This window comes from Pelobates fuscus, chromosome 8, assembly GCF_036172605.1.
Source record: "Pelobates fuscus isolate aPelFus1 chromosome 8, aPelFus1.pri, whole genome shotgun sequence".
NCBI classification, from domain to species: Eukaryota; Metazoa; Chordata; class Amphibia; order Anura; family Pelobatidae; genus Pelobates; species Pelobates fuscus.
The window spans coordinates 82,126,211-82,144,655 of NC_086324.1; the positions used below are offsets into that span (position 1 = coordinate 82,126,211).

At 39.4% G+C, this 18,445-nt stretch overlaps 1 protein-coding gene across 1 annotated transcript in view; it reads left to right on the forward strand.

The window, feature by feature from the left end:
* Window positions 1-5,353: 5,353 nt before the first annotated feature.
* PIKFYVE (phosphoinositide kinase, FYVE-type zinc finger containing) overlaps window positions 5,354-18,445 on the forward strand; it is a 208,584-nt gene continuing 195,492 nt past the window's right edge. The window contains exon 1 of the mRNA XM_063430121.1: window positions 5,354-5,504. The gene's annotated coding sequence lies outside the window, so the exon portion shown is untranslated. The remainder of the gene's footprint in view (window positions 5,505-18,445) is intronic.

Sequence of the window (18,445 nt, forward strand, 5' to 3'; positions counted from 1 at the left end):
GACATGGGGACACTGAAACATTTGGGGACACTAAGACACTAAGCACACAGAGACATGGAAACAGACACTGGGAGACTAGGAGACACTGGGAGACTAGGGGACACTGGCTGGAAGACAGACACTTGGGGACACTGGAAGACATGGGGACAATTGGGACATAGACATGGGGACACTGGGACATATAGGGACACTGGGAGACATGGGGACACTAGGCACACTGAGACACTAGGAACACAGACACGGGGAGACATGGGGACACTGAAACATTTGGGGACACTAAGACACTAGGGACACAGAGACATTGGAACACAGACACTGGGAGACTAGGGAACACTGGGGACACTGGCTGGGAGACAGGCACTTGGGGACACTGGGAGACATGGGGACAGTTGGGACATAGACATGGGGACACTGGGACATATAGGGACATTGGGAGACATGGGGACACTAGGCACACTGAGACACTAGGAACACAGACACTGGGAGACATGGGGACACTGAAACATTTGGGGACACTAAGACACTAGGGACACAGAGACATGGGAACACAGACACTGGGAGACTAGGGGACACTGGGAGACTAGGGAACACTGGGGACACTGGCTGGGAGACAGGCACTTGGGGACACTGGGAGACATGGGGACAGTTGGGACATAGACATGGGGACACTGGGACATATAGGGACATTGGGAGACATGGGGACACTAGGCACACTGAGACACTAGGAACACAGACACTGGGAGACATGGGGACACTGAAACATTTGGGGACACTAAGACACTAGGGACACAGAGACATGGGAACACAGACATGGGAGACTAGGGGACACTGGCTCGGAGACAGACACTTGGGGACAGTTGTGGACATAGACATGAGGACACTGGGACATATAGGGACACATGGGGTCACTAGGTACACTGAGAGACATGGGACACAGACACTGGGAGACTTGGGGACACACACTAGGGACACTGGCTGGAGGACATGGGGACACTGGGAGACATGGGGACATAGTGTCTCCGTGTCCCAATGTCTCAGTGTCTCCCAATGTCCCTATGTCTTACAGCATCCCCATGTGTCCCAGCATCCCCATGTGTCTCAGTGTCCCCATGTTTTCCAGTGTCCCCAAGTGTCTGTGTTCCCAGGTCTCCCAGTGTCTGTGTCCTAGTGTCTCAGTGTCCTCTTGTGTCTGTGTCACCATGTGTCCCCATATGTCCCCTAGTGTCTCAGTGCCCCCTAGTGTCAGTGTCCCCATGTTTTCCAGTGTCCCCAAGTGTCTCAGTGTTCCCAGGTCTGCCAGTGTCTGTGTCCCCTAGTGTGTGTCCCTGTGTCACCTAGTGTCTCAGTGTCCCCACATGTCCCCTAGTGTCTCAGTGTCCCCATGTGTCCCTGCTGCCTTTCCCCCCATCCCTCACTTACCTGAGCTGTAGAGCTGCTGTCTGGACTCTGTGCTGTGTTGCTGCTCCCCCACGCATCAATGAGTAGTAGAGAGAGGCAGGGATATGCTGTAACTTCCTATCCCTGCCTCTCTCCACACACAGTGACCCCTACTGGCCGGTGCTGGTATTGCAGAGTAATCTATTTATTTTCTCAGAAAAATACATGCATTTGTATTGCTGGTATTACTGCAATACCGGCACAGCCAGGCAACCTCAAATACCGTCTGTGCCAGTAAAATACCAGTCAGGTGGCAAACCTAAGAGTAGTGTGTAAAAAAAATATTTTTTTTTTTTTTTTTTTTTAAATGGGCCTATTCCATGGGCCTGGGCCTGGAGCTGCAGCTCCATCAGCCCCTATGTTAATCCGGCCCTGATGCCCCACACTTAGCATATTGTTTTGGGTAAACCATACAGCAGTCTCTCACTAAAATAGAAGTCTAATGTAACAAGGCATCAGTCTTCTATACTGGATTACAAACTAGGAATAAACTGATTATTGGTTCTGCCGATTATTAGAGCTGATATTCGGCATATATCCGATAAACGGTTTTGGCCTTGTAATTTAATGATATTATTGATAAATTACTCTCCCAATCACCACACAACATCGTAATCTCCAGCAGCCAGACAATGAGGCCCTACTTCAGAACCACATGATACCCCTCCCTGTGAGTCCCCTCATGCAGAGCTCAGCTGAAGGCACGGAGGTGAGACAGTGAAGAATTTACTGTAATGGCTGGGCTTGCTGACTGAGAGTGATAGGTGTGTGATTGCTGTAAGTATGTTCTGTTAATGACAGATTTCTTTAGTAATTGAGATCAGATGAGTCCTTCAGGACTGTAGTGGACACTGAATACACTAGCCTAGCTATCGATTTCCCTATTAAATCAGCAGCAGCTACACTGTCCCTCCTCTCACTAAGAATGCAGCTTCCGGGGTCGGGGCCTAGCTGTCATGGAGGAAAGACGCACTTCATGTGAGCTCCCTCAATATCTCACTTTAAGCAGCTATCAACAAGCGAATTTCACCCCAGAAGGGGATGACCCAGCAATGTTGCTCCTACCTGACCGACCCGACATGCTTAATAGCGGTCAGCAACTCGACAGAGTCTTACTTACCTCCGCGTGGCAAGTGTGGCCTGGTGCTCACCGGGCGGGAGAGGCGGCCGATCTCCCGATCTCCCGATCCTGGGATGCCCAGGAGCAGCTACTTCCCGGCAGGAGCTCTGTTACCCCCCCCCTCGGACCGGTAGGGGTTATCCCGGTCCACCCCTGAGAGGCTGTCTGGAGCTAATGGACGCACAGAGCACAGCCGCCCAGGCTGACATACTCATCTGCGACTTTCCCAATATGGCGGCAGCCGCGTGTCCTCCTGGTACCAGCAAAGCATGGCAGGATATTGAGTCTAAGCTGGACAGACTCTTTAATCAATTTTGGAAGCAAATAACAAGCAGGAAGCCCCAACAAGCTACACCACAGCCCCAACAAGCTCCACCACAGCTAAGCGAAGCAGTCCCCATTAAAATCCACCAACGCAAAAGCACTTGCCTCCACCTTGCCTCCACCTTAAAGCCACCATGTCAAGCACTTGCCTCCACCTTAAGCCACCACAATCCCGCACCGGACGTGAAGCACCACCGGGACAGATCCGACCATCCGACAAAACAAGCTTCCACCACCTCAAGCCGCAAACCCGGCACTCAGCCAGAGACTTGCCTTTGTTGTTCCAGGTATCAGGGACTCCCAGGGTCTGCACCTGGCGCCCAGAAGGGATCGGATGAGCACAGGCAGTAAACAGCAGCCTGCCAAGCATGTCCCACTATAGCCGATCCTCCACACCATGCCTTTGATCACATGAACGGCTCTCTGCACATTAACTAATCGTAAAGTAGCAAGCGTTTAAACATGTCATTATTTCACCTCCTAAAGAGTTTATTGTCGTAGTTCCTTACATGCCTTTACCTTAACCGTTCATGTATTATGTTATTCACTAGTCTCATCTCATGGGGCAACTCACACTTGATTGATAACTAGTGGTGGAGCTGCTGATATAAATACACAGTTGATAACGTGCAAGCTACACCCTAAACATGACAGCCATCTTTCACAACAATTTACTGCTATATACTCATACCCTCAGTGCAACTAGCCATGATATACGCATGTTCAGCCTAGCATGCTCAAATATAACACACTTCTGTCTAAAAAAAAAAGAATGCAGCTTCCGAATGAATCTAAAATGGATGCTGTCCAGGAGGTGGGAGGGCCTGGGAGGGAGGGTCTGCTGCTGATTGGCTGGAATGTGTCTGCTGACTGTGAGGTACAGGGTCAAAGTTTACTCAATGATAAAGAATAGGGGGCGGACCGAACATCGCATATGTTCGCCATCTGTGGCGAACGCGAACAACCTATGTTCGCCAGGAACTAGTCGCCAGGAACCGTTCGGGACATCACTAATTATAATACCAAATATTTAGTAGTCAAGCACAGAAAATTCTAGTGATACGTTTACTTTATATGAGGAGTGCAGCGGAGGTAAATAAAAAAAAATTTAAGTCTGTCAAATGTATATGTTTCTGTGGGTGACACCATCACCCCATTATTCTCTGGTGCACTTGCTATCTCCATAGGTAGTGCAGTTCATGTATATGCATGCTGGGAAGTTGAACATTCCTTATATATTGCCATATTTGTCCATAAACGGTCATGGCACTCGATCCACAGACCTATGGGAGTTATGTTAAAGGTACACTATAGCGTTAGGATTACAAATATGTATTATTAACTGACCAGGTTAGTTAACTCACCTCTTTCTCCCTTTCTGCGCCGCTCTCTCCCCACTCAAGCTCCGTTGCTTTCCTATGGCAAAGCATCAGGAGGCTAATGCGCATGTGCCAATCAGAAGGTCTCTCTAAATCCATTTGACAAAAACTGCAGTGTTTTACTCCTATTTAATGTAAACACCTAGAGGCAGGTTAAACTTGCAATGACAGCACTACCATTCCTGCAGGACCACAGTGTTTTCAACTGCCAAGGTAAAAGGGGGGAAGTGGCACCCAGATCACCTACTTGAAATAAAGCACTCTGGGTGCCTATAGTGTTCCTTTAATTTACATTGTACCTTCCGACTTTGGCAGAGCATCATGGCGTATGCTGTAACAGAACAATTCTATTTTTTTTGTTTTAGTAAAGTGCAACAATGTTTAAGTGACAGTGTCATATTAAATTAGTGTCAATCATAGGACAGTAGAAAATGCTAAACAATAGACACTTCTATTTGTCACTATATACAAAAGAATAAAAGTAACTTATCGTTATAATGTGTCAGCTTCCTCTCAGGATATTCCAGACTTTATCCAGTATAAAATAGAATGCATGTACCGGCATCATACTAAATTAGATAATATTATTATTGGTATTTAGAGCTACTGGGTTTTTACAAAATTAGACAAGTGCCAGTGACAGTGACAGTTTAAGGCTGTTCCCATCATGAATGAGAGAGAGATAGGGAGTGTGTGTGTATTTAATTACCCAATTAACCATTATTTATTCTATATATTAATAATATGACATAATTCTTAAATCAGTACAACACTAGAGATGAGTGGTAAAAATAACCTGCTGGCCATCTGGATATCACTATTCTGCATACTATCATTCTAAATTCAGTGTTTGGAATCGATTAATAAATTCAAAAGAATAAATGAATTAAAGAAAGCTAGTGCGATGGGAGGGTGCAGCCATCACATGATTTCACTTGGAAACATATCCTGTTTGTTTAGAGGATACATAGAGTAAGAGAGGAGGATAGACTTTTCTGAGGCTGGATTGCTCACGTCTGGCAGCTCGGTTCTCTATTGCTGCCGTCTCGTTGCGTGAGATCCTATGCTTGTGAGCTGGTAGGAAACAGGAAGCAAGTTGCAGTAGTGCTGCTGGATGGATACACATTTAAGGATCCAGGAGAGAAGGTGTATGGCAAGCTACTAGAGCATCAGGTCCCATTTAGCATCATACCTGGATCACTGGCTGGACACAAGGAAGGTGGTCTCACTCTACTGAAAAAAAGGTATTAAAATAACAAAACCTTACCAGGGCCTCTTGTATTAGAGAAAGCATTTCAGTAATACCACAGCCCCTTTTACATTCAGTTACAAACCTGCTGACCATCCACTTTTTCATCAGCTTTCAGGAAACTAAGGCTCCAGAACAGGGCACTTTATATCCTAACAATAAATTATAAAAAAAAACCAAAAAAACAGCAATTTTATTTTCATGATATGTGTGCATACATGATGTATGTTAAAGAATTAAGACTTAATTGGTCACATGAGTAGCTAATTACTTTGAATGGAATTTGGGTTTTATTTTTAAATCTTGGAAAGTCTACAATTTAAACAAAGAAAATAGCCTTTATCTTCAGATAAGGTCAGCTGATGAATTTTGGCTTTGTGTTCTATGTAAAACGTGTAGTTAACAACTAACCATTGGAATTCCTTGCCATTTTCTGTTTTGGCATTCCCCCTCTACATCTATAGAGGTTTTATACATTATGAGTTTGGTGTGTAATTTAAAAATGACTAAATATCTCTGGTCTTATATGTGAATTAGAAAATTGCATGTTTAACTTCATTATGTGGTGTTTGGCTAATGACAAACCTGGGATGTCACCTGTCCGGTATCTGATATCAAAACTCTTTCATGTACATTTATAAATTATTTTACAGGTATGTACAGCAGTGTCATCAAATGATTGTTTGTTCTCATTCAGTGTTTGTGTGTGTGTGTGTATGTATATGTATATGTGTGTGTGTGTGTGTGTGTGTGTATATATATATATATATATATATATATATATATATCATGTTAGAATATGTACACCTTAAATGTGGTCAGACTTTTTCTTTTGTTAGGACATGTGTACATATCGCTTTTGCTCCTACATGTTATTTGATATCCTGATCCACCAAGGGTTGGTCCGGGAAGACATTTATGTGTGATGCTAAATTTGATACGGTTCCATCCTTAAAATGTTGTTTTAGTTTTGTGTCAAGGGTAGTATTTAGGAACTTTTTGTGAATACAACTATTTCCTTTTGCATCATATTTATGAATAATGTGGATACCCACATGCAGTGGAAGAACTTAAGTAGAAAGGGTCCTAATGCCAGAATTTCTATGGGGGTATGTTTGTATGAATGTAGGGGTGGGTGTGTTTGTATGTGTTGCTGGCGTTTGAATGAAAGTATGCATTCATGTGTAGTGTTGGTTTTCGAATGCAGGGGTGCATTAATATTTAATTTTGCTGTAAAATACAGAAGTGAGTTTGTGTGTAATGTTGACGTTTCAATGCAGGAGTGAGTTTATATGTAGTGTTGAAGTTTGAGTGCAGGGGTGTATATTTGTGTAGTGTTGGCATTTTGTTGAGATGTATGCACACACAGACTGACGCAGATACACCAATACACATATAAACAGATACACAACCTGACCCAAATGCAGACACACAGATACAAACACTGACACACATGCAGTTACTCAGACATACAGACACACAAAGACACTGACAGGCATACAGACACTTACATAGACACACTGACACAATCTTACACTTTTAAACCCACCCTCCATTTTTCCAACCTTAGAGGGTGGTTTCCCCAGTGTCCACACTAGTGGCTGAAGCTGTTGGAAGTTAGAAGTTGGCTCTCTCGGCCCAGCCCCCGTCCTCCCTGACTCATCCATTTCTCCTGCACGGCTCCTCTTCTCCTTTTGTGGGAGGAAGTGACTCATGCCCGTCACTTCTTCCCATGATGCTGAAAAGCAAGGGGCCCGGTCGCGCTGCTAAAGTGCCACAGCTCGCGACCGGGCTCTTGCTTACAAATGCCCACTGGGTGGCCCTTAGTGCATGTGGATCTCCTTTGTGTAGGTGACCTGTTGCATCGGCGGGCCCGTAGGAAAGATACATTAAAAATGGAGAGCAGCGGGGCCCATGGGGCAGCTGCCCTGTTTTCCCCCACATTAAAGATGGCCCTGACCACATGGTTTTGTACATCAGATTTAATGTTTTCACAAACCAGGAATTAGCATGGAAAGTCTCTCAACCAGGCGTGATCCACTGCTAGGTATAATCCATTACTAAGTGTAAGGAGAAGCTGTATTACTTCCAGCCATAAAATATCTTTTTATGTCTTTTTATGTCAATCTGATCATGTTGAAGAAAAACTTGCCTGTTGGAATATGGACTTCATGACACTTCTTGTATTAAAATTATTGCTACTTTTTCATGAGCATTATAATTTATTTTATTTTTTTTAATGTATTTTTACAGTTGATACAACAAACTGGTCACAATTACGTTTTTTTTTTTTTTTTTACACCGACTAGTTAATTTTGGGCTTGAGAATAGCCATCATCAGTTCTACAGCTTTTTCTAAATAAATATTTGTGTGCTAAAATCTTATTTTATGATATGCTATATGGTTCAGACTAGTACTCCGGCATTAGATATTTTTATTGTTACAGAGTAGTACTGTACTCTTAATTGTGCAAATGCCTATGAGACATAAACAGCACAAAATATCAGTGCTACAGTGTGAGTATGAAATAATGCAGGTAAACGAGACGAGAGGCAGGCTGCGCCAAAACAACTTTATACTTATACTTTATACAATTTTTAATACTTAATAAATTAATTTTAAATTCACAAAAGAGAGTTCTTGTTAAATGGTGAATCGTTAAACAAGGGGACGTCTGCTGGCTCAAAAGGTATTTGCTTAAAGCAATATAGTCTCTTGTTGTAGGGTATTGTAGATGGGTTCAAACAGGATCTATATTGGAACCTCTATGTCTTGTGGGATTTTCAAACCATGCGCATCATATATGAAATACAAAAGAAAAAAGGACCCAATAGTGCAATTTGGTTGAAATATTCTTGGTGTATGTATAAAAGTGGGATAAAATACACTCACAAACAAGGAGCTTTCAATTTGGCTCTTAGTAAAGGCTTAGAGCGATATGATCCCTGGTCACGGATATAGGTGGAAAGGGGTATTCCTCCGTATTTTTAATGGATATATAAAAATAAGACAAATAGTGCTCTCTGTTTGAAATGTGAAATACACTCAATGTACTCAACAGCTTTGGTGGTACAATCCCCACCTGGGATGTATGAGTAAATATGATGCAGTAGTGGCAGTAGGTATTCAAACAGACAAACGATAAAACACTTGACAGTCTTTAAAATCAATACGTGTTTCGTCCAAATGGCTTTTTCAAGTGATGAAATAATGCATCCATTGAATTGATTTTATACATACTTAAAGGGAGACTATAGCCACCAAAACAACTTTAGCTTAAAGGGACACTATAGTCACCTGAACAACGTTAGCTGAATGAAGCAGTTTTGGTGTATAGAACATGCCCCTGCAGCCTCACTGCTCAATCCTCTGCCATTTAGGAGTTAAATCCCTTTGTTTATGAACCCTAGTCACACCTCCCTGCATGTGACTTGCACAGCCTTCCATAAACACTTCCTGTAAAGAGAGCCCTATTAAGGCTTTCTTTATTGCAAGTTCTGTTTAATTAAGATTTTCTTATCCCCTGCTATGTTAATAGCTTGCTAGACCCTGCAAGAGCCTCCTGTATGTGATTAAAGTTCAATTTAGAGATTGAGATACAATTATTTGAGGTAAATTACATCTGTTTGAAAGTGAAACCAGTTTTCTTTTCATGCAGGCTCTGTCAATCATAGCCAGGGGAGGTGTGGCTAGGACTGCATAAACAGCAACAAAGTGATTTAACTCCTAAATGACAGTGAATTGAGCAGTGAAATTGCAGGGGAATGATCTATACACTAAAACTGCTTTATTTAGCTAAAGTAGTTTAGGTGACTATAGTGTCCCTTTACAGGTACACTATAGTCACCAGAACAACTACAGCTTATTGAATTTATTCTGGTTAGTGGAATCATTACCTTCAGGCTTTTTGCTTTAAACACTGTTTTCAGACAAAATGCAGTGTTTACATTACATCCTAGTGATAACTTCACTAGCCACTCCTCAGATGGCTGTTAGAGATCCTTCCTGGGTCATGGCTGCCTAATATGCATCCAAACATTCAGTGTCTCCTTCCTCTGCATGCAGACACTGAACGTTTCTCATAGACTCATTGATTCAATTCATCTCTGAGGAGATGCTGATTGGCCAGGGCTGTGTTTTGAATTGTGCTGGTTTGCCTCTGATCTGCCTCTTTGTCAGGCTCAGCCTATCCTATGGGGAAGCATTGTGATTGGATCAGGCTACCACTTCTGATGATGTCAGCAGACTGCTTGTTTTTCCGAGTCTAACAGCATGCAGAGTTACAGCTTCTTGCTTGAATACAGTAAGATTTTTACAATATTTATGGAGAAATGAGGGTCACAGGGGGGCTAAATGGTTAACACTATGGGGTCAGGAATACATGTTTGTGTTCCTGACCCTATAGTGATCCTTTAATGAAGCAGTTTTGGTGTATACATCATGCCCATTCAGTCTCGCTGCTCAATTTTCTGCCATATAGGAATAAATCACTTTGATTATGCAACACTAGTCACAACTTTGCTATGACTTACACTTCCTTCCTAAACTTCCTGTAAAGAGTCATCTAACATTTACACTTCCTTTATTTCACATTCTGTTTAATTTAGAATTTCTTATCTCCTGCTCTGCTAATAACTTGCTAGACCTTGCAGGAGTTTCCTTTTTGTGATTAAAGTTCAAAGTAAATTTATAAAGCACAATATAAAAACTTTTAAAGTAAGTAACACCTGACTGAAAATGGAACCAATTTTGGTTTCGTTCAGGTCACAGGTTTTCAGTCACAGCCAGCGGATATGTGGGGCTATGGCTTCATAAACAGAAACAAACATGATTTAAATCCTAAGTGGCAGTGAATTGAGCAGTAAAACTTCAGACGTATGATTTATAGCCAAAAACGGCTTAATAAACTATTTTGGGGACTATACTGTGCCTTTTAATGACATAAGTAAAAGGCCAACATGACAGAGAATTTCCTTAAGGGGTTAAAGTGTGCTGTTATGGGTATTCTACAGGGAGTGCAGACTTATTAGGCAAGTTGTATTTTTGAGGATTAATTTTATTATTGAACAACAACCATGTTCTCAATGAACCCAAAAAACTCTAATATCAACGCTGAATATTTTTGGAAGTAGTTTTTAGTTTGTTTTTAGTTATAGCTATTTTAGGGGGATATCTGTGTGTGCAGGTGACTATTACTGTGCATAATTATTAGGCAACTTAACAAAAAACAAATATATACCCATTTCAATTATTTATTTTTACCAGTGAAACCAATATAACATCTCAACATTCACAAATATACATTTCTGACATACAAAAACAAATCAGTGACCAATATAGCCACCTTTCTTTGCAAGGACACTCAAAAGCCTGCCATCCATGGATTCTGTCAGTGTTTTGATCTGTTCACCATCAACATTGCGTGCAGAAGCAACCACAGCCTCCCAGTCACTGTTCAGAGAGGTGTACTGTTTTCCCTCCTTGTAAATCTCACATTTGATGATGGACCACAGGTTCTCAATGGGGTTCAGATCAGGTGAACAAGGAGGCCATGTCATTAGATTTTCTTCTTTTATACCCTTTCTTGCCAGCCACGCTGTGGAGTACTTGGACGCGTGTGATGGAGCATTGTCCTGCATTAAAATCATGTTTTTCTTGAAGGATGCAGACTTCTTCCTGTACCACTGCTTGAAGAAGGTGTCTTCCAGAAACTGGCAGTAGGACTGGGAGTTGAGCTTGACTCCATCCTCAACCCGAAAAGGCCCCACAAGCTCATCTTTGATGATACCAGTACTCCACCTCCACCTTGCTGGCGTCTGAGTCGGACTGGAGCTCTCTGCCCTTTACCAATCCAGCCACGGGCCCATCCATCTGGCCCATCAAGACTCACTCTCATTTCATCAGTCCATAAAACCTTAGAAAAATCAGTCTTGAGATATTTCTTGGCCCAGTCTTGACGTTTCAGCTTGTGTGTCTTGTTCAGTGGTGGTCGTCTTTCAGCCTTTCTTACCTTGGCCATGTCTCTGAGTATTGCACACCTTGTGCTTTTGGGCACTCCAGTGATGTTGCAGCTCTGAAATATGGCCAAACTGGTGGCAAGTGGCATCTTGGCAGCTGCACGCTTGACTTTTCTCAGTTCATGGGCAGTTATTTTGCGCCTTGGTTTTTCCACACGCTTCTTGCGACCCTGTTGACTATTTTGAATGAAACGCTTGATTGTTCGATGATCACGCTTCAGAAGCTTTGCAATTTTAAGAGTGCTGCATCCCTCTGCAAGATATCTCACTATTTTTGACTTTTCTGAGCCTGTCAAGTCCTTCTTTTGACCCATTTTGCCAAAGGAAAGGAAGTTGCCTAATAATTATGCACACCTGATATAGGGTGTTGATGTCATTAGACCACACCCCTTCTCATTACAGAGATGCACATCACCTAATATGCTTAATTGGTAGTAGGCTTTCGAGCCTATACAGCTTGGAGTAAGAAAACATGCATAAAGAGGATGATGTGGTCAAAATACTCATTTGTCTAATAATTATGCACTCCCTGTATGTTATGCTCGTATTAAAGAATAAAGTGTCGTCAGATCTATACTCTGTACTAGCAAAACTGAAGGCTAATATATAGATAAAAAAATAATTCTATTTTAACAGTATGGTCCCAACCAAAGCCTTTTAATCTATTATTGTTGTAAAGCCTCCATAATCCTTTATGTTGAGAAGTAAGTGACAGGAAAGAGTAGGAGAAATCTCTGATAAGCGGTTCTATTGTTCTTTGTCACAGCAACATATTCAGTGCTTGTTCTGTAACTTGTTGAATTTTTATCCTCTGGCGATTTTTATTTTTCGGCATTAAATTTGTTTTCTATGTGTTTTTACATCATGCTGTAGTGGTAAAAAGTGCACTGGTGCTCACTCTTGTAAGCTGCCAAATCGTTTTTGATTTGTTTGACTTCTTACCTGGTGTCCTCCAGGGACTCCACTACATCAGCCAGGAAGACACAAGCTCCTCCTTATGAGCTTTCATTTGCTCTCCTGAGCTCGGGACTGAGAGTGTCAGGTGGTCTGTCTCACCAATGAGCTAAGCCCTGCATCGTGTGCTTCCAGCTCTCTAGCTAATGTAGTGGAGGCAAGGTGGTGCCTGGTGGACCGGAACGGTTTTAAAATGGTTTGGGTCATTACAATGGGTGGGTGCCAGGGCATTTCTGACACCACAACCATTACAACACTCTAAAATGATTATAATGCTTGGAGTGTTACTTTTAGGTATATCCTGTTATCCTTCTTTTTGCTCATACTTTTGCTTGGGCAGTGTGTATATTTCATATACAATTTGTATACCTACCTGAACTTGAGTTTAACGCATGCGCGCGCGCACACACGCTCTCTTCTGTCTCTCTCCATTTTGTTTTTTAGTTTTTTAGTTTTTTTTTAATTTATGTATCTTTTGTTCGAAATTGCAGTGCAATCATGGAAATCTTGCTGATCGGGGATGCTCAGACCTGGAGCAGTTACTTTGTGCGATGGTTGTTTTGAAATTGCTACTTTATTTCTTTTGAATTTAATTTGGAATTAATTATTTACAGTATTTATCCTTTTTACTCCCAGCACCAAAATAACACATCCTCTTTGTATTGAATATGGGGCGTGGAAAATCCTGTCACTGTCTCCCAGGTTAAAAAAAAAAACAACAAAAAAAAACTGAAACCATATGAAAGAGAAGTAAAAATCCATTAAGCACTAGGGACCATTGAATACATTTGTTTAGATCTACAGTGCTTTGCAAAAATTGCTACAGCTTCTGCGTTCTAATAAACTGTGCAGTGTGCAAACACTGTACCTGCACTGACCGGCTCTTGCACAGCCTATTATGAAGAGTCAGAGCTATGGTTTCTCGCATGTGAAATTGTGCTGAAGATTTTGTTAGCTTAGGCAGCATTTTCATTTATTTTATTTGATGAATGAAACTGCTTACAAGTGCTGAACTAATTTCACATTATTTATATTTGTACACTAAACAAAATTATAAACGCAACACTTTTTTGTTTTTGGCCCCATTTTTTAATGAACTGAACTCAAAGATTTTTTCTATGTACACAAAATGCCTATTTCTCTCAAATATTGTTCACAAATCTGTCTAAATTTGTGTTAGTGAGCACTGTTTTAACAGTGTTTTTTTTTTTTTTTTTTTTTTTCTGCTTTGAAAAGATGACCTGTCATGCACCTCCTTGATGTATGTCCAGGAGAGTTGTTTTGTGGTTGATTGGTATTATATGTTCCAAAGCTGCATGCCTTGCATTCATGAGGGAAAAGGTACTTAGCGTAGTTCATATTTGTGTTTTTTATTTTATTTATTTTTTTAAATTGGTAATCTTTAACCAGTGAGGCAGTGTAGCCTACTGGATAGTATAGTAAGTGTTAGCAGAGTTTCTGAGTTGCCTGAGAGGGACCGGGATGACCCCCACCGGTCCCTGGAAACGTTTAGGTGTGCGTAGCAGCCTTTTGCCGGGTTATAGTATTGATTTTAGCCAAATAGTCGGGACCTCCGGCATACCACGTCTGGCTCGCTTTGAGGTCAGGCTCCACCCCCGTAGGTCTACAATCTTGTCCCTGACATCCTTAGACAGCTCTTTGGTCTTGACCATGGCGGAGAGTTTGGAATCTGATTGCTTCTGTGGACAGGTGTCTTTTATACAGGTAACAAGTTGAGGGAGAGTGCTCCTAATCTCATCTCATTACCTTTTTAAAAGACACCTGGGAGCCAGAAATCTTGCTGATTGATAGGGGATCAAATACTTATTTCACTCATTGACATGCAAATCACTGTATTACTTTTTTGACATGCGTTTTTTGAATTTTTTTTTTGTTCTGTCTCACTGTTAAAATACACCTACCATTAAAATTATAGACTGATCATTTCTTCGTCAGTGGACAAACGTTCAAAATCGGCAAGGGATCAAATACTTTCTCCCCCCCCCCCCTTACTGTACAATTCATTATTATAGCCGCATTTTCGTTTCATGACATGGAATTACTATATCTATAAAGTAGATTTAAAAAAAAAAAAATTCCTTCCGTTCCATTGTGTATGCAACTTTTCTCTTCAGTCAGTGTTTATTTAGCAACCCATGACTGCAATGGATGTCAGGCACCATTTTAACAGAAACTTCTTTCTCTTTCTATTTGTCGTACGCGATAACTTTTTTTTATTTTGTGTTCCTCAGCTGAACATGTTTAGCATTGATGACACAACTTTTTGTAAGGGTTTCTACACGGTTATTGCCCTGAGTTCAGTGTGTGCTGTCTGTATTTATTATAATATTTTAATACATTTTGGGAACATTTGTTAACTGCAAAATTAAGAGGTCTCAGAATTGGTCTGCAAAGAAAGCCCTTAACCCCTTAAGGACTGGACTGTTTTTGCGATGTTGTACATTTGCGACCAGGCCTCTTTTTACACTTTTGTGGCGTTTGTGTTTAGCTGTAATTTTCCGCTCTCTCATTTACTGTTCCTATACAAATTATATGTTTTTTTCAGGACAAAAAAGGCTTTCTTTACATACCGTTATTTATATAATCTCATGTAATTTAATTTAAAAAAAAAAAAATATGATGAAAAAATGTTTTTTGACTTTTACTTGAAAAATCTTTTACTCATTTACAAAAGCGAATAAAAAAAACTGCTAAATAGATTCAAAATTTTGTCCTGAGTTTTAACCCCTTAAGGACTGGACTTTTTTTGCGATGTTGTACATTTGCGACCAGGCATCTTTTTGACACTTTTGTGGTGGTTGTGTTTAGCTGTAATTTTCCGCTCTCTCATTTACTGTTCCCATACAAATTATATATTGTTTTTTTCAGGACAAAATGGGCTTTCTTTACATACCATTATTTATATAATCTCATGTAATTTAATTTTTAAAAAATTAAAAAATATGATGAAAAATTGAAAAAAATACATGTTTTTTGACTTTTATGTAAAAAATCTTTTACTCATCTACAAAAGCGAATGAAAAAAACTGCTAAATAGATTCAAAATTTTGTCCTGAGTTTAAAAATACCCAGTGTTTACATGCTTTTTGCTATTTTTTTGCATGTTATAGGGCTATAGGTACAAGTAGGATATTGAGGTTTCAAAACCTATATTTTTAAAATGTATCAATAGTGACATTGTAACACTATTATCTGTCATAAATCGCTAAATAACACCCCACATGTACATATTTTTTTTAAAGTAGACAACCCAGGGTATTCAATATGGGGTATGTCCAGACTTTTTTAGTAGCCACTTAGTCGCAAACACTGGCCAAAGTTAGCGTTCATATTTGTTTGTGTGTGAAAAAAGTAAAAAACTAAATTGAACGCTAATTTTGGCCAGTGTTTGTGACTAAGTGGTTACTAAAAAAGACTGGACATACCCCATTTGCAATACCTTGGGTTGTCTACTTTTGCAAATGGTATGCCATCATGGGGGTAATTCTCATTCCTGGGCTACCATACGCTCTCAAAGGCAACGTAACCAACCTGGCCATTTTCAATGTAAAAATATGACCCATATATTTGACCCTGTAACTTTCAAAAACGCTATAAAACCTGTACATGGGGGGTACTGTTATACTCAGGAGACTTTGCTGAACACAAATATTAGTGTTTCAAAACTGGAAAATGTATCACAACAATTATATCATCAGTAAAAGTGCTGTTTGTGTGTGAAAAATGCAAAAAAAGTCACTTTCACTGACAATATCATCGCTGTGATATGTTTTACTGTTTTGAATCACTAATATTTGTGTTCAGCGAAGTCTCCCGAGTAAAACAGTACCCCCCATGTACAGGTTTTAGGGTGTCGTAGAACGTTACAGGGTAAAATACAGTGATAGCAAATTAAATTCTCTGTACTCTCGGCCTGGGTTGGCAGGCAGGTCCCTTAAATTGCAATCAATAAAATAACTTAATTATGTAAAAATATTACATAAATACGCACGTAGAATTTAAATATATATGCATATTTATATATTTGAAGTCTACGTGTATATTTATATAATTTATGTAATTTTGCATATGGACATATGAATAGTTCGTATTCTTTTTATTTATTTATATATACATAGATATATATACAATTTCATTCTAAGTGTATTTTGATATAAATATATATATATTATCAAAATACAGTTAGAATAAAATTTCGTATAGATATATAATTTTTTTTTAAATTTTTATTATTTTTAATTTTTTTAGTTTAATTTAAATTACTTATTATTTGTAGTTTATAATAATATATACACAATATATATAGTTATTATATATATTATATATATACACGTGTGTAATTTAATTATAAGTGTATTTTTATATTCATATATGTACATATTAATATAAAAATACACTTAGTATGACATTATATATATGATATTTAGACGTATATTATATATATATATATATAATATACGTCTATATATCATATATATATATACACACATATATAATTATAATTTTTATTTATTAACTTTAAACTTTATTTTTTTTATGATTTTACACTAAGCAGGGAGACTGCCTGTCAGCACAGACAGTCCCCCTGCAGGCAGAGACATGGACACCTATTGTGACCATGTGGTCGCCCTGTTGGGCGATCACATGGCCACAGGGGTCCTAATCCGCCATGGGGAGACTGTCTGGGCTGCAGGCAGTCTCCCCACAACGGGAGCACCGCCGATCGCCGCCGGGGGAACGACGGCGATCGGGTAAGTACATTGGACCGTTAGGACGGTTCAGGACCGTCCTCGGTCGGCAATGCAAAAATGCCGATGACGGTCCTGAACCGTCCTCGGTCCTTAAGGGGTTAAAATACCCAGTGTTTACATGCTTTTTTGCTTTTTTTTTTGTGCAAGTTATAGGGCTATAGGTACAAGTAGGATATTGTGGTTTCAAAACATACATTTTTTTCAAATTTATCAATTGACATTGTAACACTATTATCTGTCAAAATTCTCTGAATAACACCCCACGTGTACATATTTGTTTTAAAGTAGACAACCCAGGGTATTCAATATGGGGTATTTCCAGTCTTTTTTTAGTAGCCACTTAGTCGCAAACACTGGCCAAAGTTAGCGTTCATATTTGTTTGTGTGTGAAAAAGTAAAAAACTAAATTGAACGCTAATTTTGGCCAGTGTTTGTGACTAAGTGGCTACTAAAAAAGACTGGACATACCCCATTTGCAATACCTTGGGTTGTCTTCTTTTGCAAATGGTATGCCATCATGGGGGTAATTCTCATTCCTGGGCTACCATACGCTCTCAAAGGCAACGTAACCAACCTGGCCATTTTCAATGTAAAAATATTTGACCCATATATTAGACCCTGTAACTTTCAAAAACGCTATAAAATCTGTACATGGGGGTACTGTTAAACTCAGGAGACTTTGCTGAACACAAATATTAGTGTTTCAAAACAGGAAAACGTATCACAACAATTATATCATCAGTAAAAGTGCTGTTTGTGTGTGAAAAATGCAAAAAAAAGTCACTTTCACTGACAATATCATCGCTGTGATAGGTTTTATTTGAAGTCTACGTGTATATTTATATAATTTATGTAATTTTGTATATAAACAAATGTATATTTCGTATTTTTATTTATTTATATATACATATATACATATATATATATAATTTCATTCTAAGTGTATTTTGATATAAATGTATATATTTTAATATCAAAATACAGTTAGAATAAAATTTCATATAGATATATAATTTTTTTAAATTTTTTATTATTTTAAAATTTTTTTTATTTAATTTACTTATTTATATTTTATAATATATATATACATACAATATATATAGTTGTTATATATATTATATATATATATACGTGTGTAATTTAATTATAAGTGTATTTTTATATTAATATATGTACATATTAATATAAAAAT